The sequence below is a fragment of the Solanum verrucosum genome, unplaced genomic scaffold (assembly GCF_900185275.1).
Source record: "Solanum verrucosum unplaced genomic scaffold, falcon-dt-bn FXZP01000310.1, whole genome shotgun sequence".
NCBI classification, from domain to species: Eukaryota; Viridiplantae; Streptophyta; class Magnoliopsida; order Solanales; family Solanaceae; genus Solanum; species Solanum verrucosum.
In genome coordinates, this window is record NW_026019907.1 from 1 (window position 1) to 4,686 (window position 4,686).

At 51.8% G+C, this 4,686-nt stretch overlaps 14 non-coding genes across 14 annotated transcripts; all 14 read left to right on the forward strand.

The window, feature by feature from the left end:
* Positions 1–56: 56 nt before the first annotated feature.
* Positions 57–175, forward strand: LOC125821213 (5S ribosomal RNA). Its single transcript, XR_007442560.1, has one exon. It is a non-coding gene; the product is annotated as a 5S ribosomal RNA (ribosomal RNA).
* A 213-nt stretch (positions 176–388) lies between these two features.
* Positions 389–507, forward strand: LOC125821277 (5S ribosomal RNA). Its single transcript, XR_007442571.1, has one exon. It is a non-coding gene; the product is annotated as a 5S ribosomal RNA (ribosomal RNA).
* Positions 508–718: 211 nt separating this feature from the next.
* LOC125821284 (5S ribosomal RNA) lies at positions 719–837 on the forward strand. The gene has a single exon (XR_007442572.1). It is a non-coding gene; the product is annotated as a 5S ribosomal RNA (ribosomal RNA).
* Positions 838–1,050: 213 nt separating this feature from the next.
* Positions 1,051–1,169, forward strand: LOC125821291 (5S ribosomal RNA). The gene has a single exon (XR_007442573.1). It is a non-coding gene; the product is annotated as a 5S ribosomal RNA (ribosomal RNA).
* Positions 1,170–1,383: 214 nt separating this feature from the next.
* On the forward strand, positions 1,384–1,502 carry LOC125821299 (5S ribosomal RNA). The gene has a single exon (XR_007442574.1). It is a non-coding gene; the product is annotated as a 5S ribosomal RNA (ribosomal RNA).
* Positions 1,503–1,716: 214 nt separating this feature from the next.
* LOC125821307 (5S ribosomal RNA) lies at positions 1,717–1,835 on the forward strand. Its single transcript, XR_007442575.1, has one exon. It is a non-coding gene; the product is annotated as a 5S ribosomal RNA (ribosomal RNA).
* Positions 1,836–2,049: 214 nt separating this feature from the next.
* LOC125821220 (5S ribosomal RNA) lies at positions 2,050–2,168 on the forward strand. Its single transcript, XR_007442561.1, has one exon. It is a non-coding gene; the product is annotated as a 5S ribosomal RNA (ribosomal RNA).
* Positions 2,169–2,380: 212 nt separating this feature from the next.
* LOC125821227 (5S ribosomal RNA) lies at positions 2,381–2,499 on the forward strand. The gene has a single exon (XR_007442562.1). It is a non-coding gene; the product is annotated as a 5S ribosomal RNA (ribosomal RNA).
* Positions 2,500–2,713: 214 nt separating this feature from the next.
* Positions 2,714–2,832, forward strand: LOC125821234 (5S ribosomal RNA). Its single transcript, XR_007442563.1, has one exon. It is a non-coding gene; the product is annotated as a 5S ribosomal RNA (ribosomal RNA).
* Positions 2,833–3,045: 213 nt separating this feature from the next.
* On the forward strand, positions 3,046–3,164 carry LOC125821242 (5S ribosomal RNA). Its single transcript, XR_007442565.1, has one exon. It is a non-coding gene; the product is annotated as a 5S ribosomal RNA (ribosomal RNA).
* Positions 3,165–3,378: 214 nt separating this feature from the next.
* LOC125821248 (5S ribosomal RNA) lies at positions 3,379–3,497 on the forward strand. The gene has a single exon (XR_007442567.1). It is a non-coding gene; the product is annotated as a 5S ribosomal RNA (ribosomal RNA).
* A 213-nt stretch (positions 3,498–3,710) lies between these two features.
* Positions 3,711–3,829, forward strand: LOC125821256 (5S ribosomal RNA). The gene has a single exon (XR_007442568.1). It is a non-coding gene; the product is annotated as a 5S ribosomal RNA (ribosomal RNA).
* A 213-nt stretch (positions 3,830–4,042) lies between these two features.
* On the forward strand, positions 4,043–4,161 carry LOC125821263 (5S ribosomal RNA). The gene has a single exon (XR_007442569.1). It is a non-coding gene; the product is annotated as a 5S ribosomal RNA (ribosomal RNA).
* A 212-nt stretch (positions 4,162–4,373) lies between these two features.
* Positions 4,374–4,492, forward strand: LOC125821270 (5S ribosomal RNA). The gene has a single exon (XR_007442570.1). It is a non-coding gene; the product is annotated as a 5S ribosomal RNA (ribosomal RNA).
* Positions 4,493–4,686: the final 194 nt, after the last annotated feature.

Genomic DNA, 4,686 nt, shown 5'->3' on the forward strand with positions numbered 1-4,686 from the left:
AGGCTAGGCGTTGGAGGAAGGAGGTGTTTAATAGAATTTAGAGTGCTATGAATGATGGATGCGATCATACCAGCACTAACGCACCGGATCCCATCAGAACTCCGAAGTTAAGCGTGCTTGGGCGAGAGTAGTACTAGGATGGGTGACCCCCTGGGAAGTCCTCGTGTTGCATCCCTCTTTTTGTCGAAATTTGGTCGTGTAATTGAAAAAAATATTATTATTTGTTTTTTGCATGAACGACGTCGTTAGGACAGGTGATGGGGGCGTTGAGGATGGGCGTGACGGGCGGCGTCATGCGTCGGTGCGCGTGGAGGCTAGGTCGGTGGGGGCAGGCTAGGGCGTTGGGAGGAAGGAGGTGTTTAATAGAATTTAGAGTGCTATGAATGATGGATGCGATCATACCAGCACTAACGCACCGGATCCCATCAGAACTCCGAAGTTAAGCGTGCTTGGGCGAGAGTAGTACTAGGATGGGTGACCCCCTGGGAAGTCCTCGTGTTGCATCCTCTTTTTGTCGAAATTTGGTCGTGTAATTGAAAAAATATTATTATTTTTTTTTGCAGGAACGACGTCGTTAGGACAGGTGATGGGGGCGTTGAGGATGGGCGTGACGGGCGGCGTCATGCGTCGGTGCGCGTGGAGGCTAGGTCGGTGGGGGGCAGGCTAGGGCGTTGGGAGGAAGGAGGTGTTTAATAGAATTTAGAGTGCTATGAATGATGGATGCGATCATACCAGCACTAACGCACCGGATCCCATCAGAACTCCGAAGTTAAGCGTGCTTGGGCGAGAGTAGTACTAGGATGGGTGACCCCCTGGGAAGTCCTCGTGTTGCATCCCTCCTTTTTGTCGAAATTTGGTCGTGTAATTGAAAAAATATTATTATTTATTTTTTGCAGGAACGACGTCGTTAGGACAGGTGATGGGGGCGTTGAGGATGGGCGTGACGGGCGACGTCATGCGTCGGTGCGCGTGGAGGCTAGGTCGGTGGGGGCAGGCTAGGGCGTTGGGAGGAAGGAGGTGTTTAATAGAATTTAGAGTGCTATGAATGATGGATGCGATCATACCAGCACTAACGCACCGGATCCCATCAGAACTCCGAAGTTAAGCGTGCTTGGGCGAGAGTAGTACTAGGATGGGTGACCCCCTGGGAAGTCCTCGTGTTGCATCCCTCCTTTTTGTCGAAATTTGGTCGTGTAATTGAAAAAATATTATTATTTATTTTTTGCAGGAACGACGTCGTTAGGACAGGTGATGGGGGCGTTGAGGATGGGCGTGACGGGCGGCGTCATGCGTCGGTGCGCGTGGAGGCTAGGTCGGTGGGGGGCAGGCTAGGGCGTTGGGAGGAAGGAGGTGTTTAATAGAATTTAGAGTGCTATGAATGATGGATGCGATCATACCAGCACTAACGCACCGGATCCCATCAGAACTCCGAAGTTAAGCGTGCTTGGGCGAGAGTAGTACTAGGATGGGTGACCCCCTGGGAAGTCCTCGTGTTGCATCCCTCCTTTTTGTCGAAATTTGGTCGTGTAATTGAAAAAATATTATTATTTATTTTTTGCAGGAACGACGTCGTTAGGACAGGTGATGGGGGCGTTGAGGATGGGCGTGACGGGCGGCGTCATGCGTCGGTGCGCGTGGAGGCTAGGTCGGTGGGGGGCAGGCTAGGGCGTTGGGAGGAAGGAGGTGTTTAATAGAATTTAGAGTGCTATGAATGATGGATGCGATCATACCAGCACTAACGCACCGGATCCCATCAGAACTCCGAAGTTAAGCGTGCTTGGGCGAGAGTAGTACTAGGATGGGTGACCCCCTGGGAAGTCCTCGTGTTGCATCCCTCCTTTTTGTCGAAATTTGGTCGTGTAATTGAAAAAATATTATTATTTATTTTTTGCAGGAACGACGTCGTTAGGACAGGTGATGGGGGCGTTGAGGATGGGCGTGACGGGCGGCGTCATGCGTCGGTGCGCGTGGAGGCTAGGTCGGTGGGGGGCAGGCTAGGGCGTTGGGAGGAAGGAGGTGTTTAATAGAATTTAGAGTGCTATGAATGATGGATGCGATCATACCAGCACTAACGCACCGGATCCCATCAGAACTCCGAAGTTAAGCGTGCTTGGGCGAGAGTAGTACTAGGATGGGTGACCCCCTGGGAAGTCCTCGTGTTGCATCCCTCTTTTTGTCGAAATTTGGTCGTGTAATTGAAAAAATATTATTATTTTTTTTTGCATGAACGACGTCGTTAGGACAGGTGATGGGGGCGTTGAGGATGGGCGTGACGGGCGGCGTCATGCGTCGGTGCGCGTGGAGGCTAGGTCGGTGGGGGGCAGGCTAGGGCGTTGGGAGGAAGGAGGTGTTTAATAGAATTTAGAGTGCTATGAATGATGGATGCGATCATACCAGCACTAACGCACCGGATCCCATCAGAACTCCGAAGTTAAGCGTGCTTGGGCGAGAGTAGTACTAGGATGGGTGACCCCCTGGGAAGTCCTCGTGTTGCATCCCTCCTTTTTGTCGAAATTTGGTCGTGTAATTGAAAAAATATTATTATTTATTTTTTGCAGGAACGACGTCGTTAGGACAGGTGATGGGGGCGTTGAGGATGGGCGTGACGGGCGGCGTCATGCGTCGGTGCGCGTGGAGGCTAGGTCGGTGGGGGGCAGGCTAGGGCGTTGGGAGGAAGGAGGTGTTTAATAGAATTTAGAGTGCTATGAATGATGGATGCGATCATACCAGCACTAACGCACCGGATCCCATCAGAACTCCGAAGTTAAGCGTGCTTGGGCGAGAGTAGTACTAGGATGGGTGACCCCCTGGGAAGTCCTCGTGTTGCATCCCTCTTTTTGTCGAAATTTGGTCGTGTAATTGAAAAAATATTATTATTTGTTTTTTGCATGAACGACGTCGTTAGGACAGGTGATGGGGGCGTTGAGGATGGGCGTGACGGGCGGCGTCATGCGTCGGTGCGCGTGGAGGCTAGGTCGGTGGGGGGCAGGCTAGGGCGTTGGGAGGAAGGAGGTGTTTAATAGAATTTAGAGTGCTATGAATGATGGATGCGATCATACCAGCACTAACGCACCGGATCCCATCAGAACTCCGAAGTTAAGCGTGCTTGGGCGAGAGTAGTACTAGGATGGGTGACCCCCTGGGAAGTCCTCGTGTTGCATCCCTCCTTTTTGTCGAAATTTGGTCGTGTAATTGAAAAAATAATATTATTTATTTTTTGCAGGAACGACGTCGTTAGGACAGGTGATGGGGGCGTTGAGGATGGGCGTGACGGGCGACGTCATGCGTCGGTGCGCGTGGAGGCTAGGTCGGTGGGGGGCAGGCTAGGGCGTTGGGAGGAAGGAGGTGTTTAATAGAATTTAGAGTGCTATGAATGATGGATGCGATCATACCAGCACTAACGCACCGGATCCCATCAGAACTCCGAAGTTAAGCGTGCTTGGGCGAGAGTAGTACTAGGATGGGTGACCCCCTGGGAAGTCCTCGTGTTGCATCCCTCCTTTTTGTCGAAATTTGGTCGTGTAATTGAAAAAATATTATTATTTATTTTTTGCAGGAACGACGTCGTTAGGACAGGTGATGGGGGCGTTGAGGATGGGCGTGACGGGCGGCGTCATGCGTCGGTGCGCGTGGAGGCTAGGTCGGTGGGGGCAGGCTAGGGCGTTGGGAGGAAGGAGGTGTTTAATAGAATTTAGAGTGCTATGAATGATGGATGCGATCATACCAGCACTAACGCACCGGATCCCATCAGAACTCCGAAGTTAAGCGTGCTTGGGCGAGAGTAGTACTAGGATGGGTGACCCCCTGGGAAGTCCTCGTGTTGCATCCCTCCTTTTTGTCGAAATTTGGTCGTGTAATTGAAAAAATATTATTATTTATTTTTTGCAGGAACGACGTCGTTAGGACAGGTGATGGGGCGTTGAGGATGGGCGTGACGGGCGGCGTCATGCGTCGGTGCGCGTGGAGGCTAGGTCGGTGGGGGGCAGGCTAGGGCGTTGGGAGGAAGGAGGTGTTTAATAGAATTTAGAGTGCTATGAATGATGGATGCGATCATACCAGCACTAACGCACCGGATCCCATCAGAACTCCGAAGTTAAGCGTGCTTGGGCGAGAGTAGTACTAGGATGGGTGACCCCCTGGGAAGTCCTCGTGTTGCATCCCTCCTTTTTGTCGAAATTTGGTCGTGTAATTGAAAAAATATTATTATTTATTTTTTGCAGGAACGACGTCGTTAGGACAGGTGATGGGGGCGTTGAGGATGGGCGTGACGGGCGCGTCATGCGTCGGTGCGCGTGGAGGCTAGGTCGGTGGGGGCAGGCTAGGGCGTTGGGAGGAAGGAGGTGTTTAATAGAATTTAGAGTGCTATGAATGATGGATGCGATCATACCAGCACTAACGCACCGGATCCCATCAGAACTCCGAAGTTAAGCGTGCTTGGGCGAGAGTAGTACTAGGATGGGTGACCCCCTGGGAAGTCCTCGTGTTGCATCCCTCCTTTTTGTCGAAATTTGGTCGTGTAATTGAAAAATATATTATTTATTTTTTGCAGGGAACGACGTCGTTAGGACAGGTGATGGGGGCGTTGAGGATGGGCGTGACGGGCGGCGTCATGCGTCGGTGCGCGTGGAGGCTAGGTCGGTGGGGGGCAGGCTAGGGCGTTGGGAGGAAGGAGGTGTTTAATAGAAT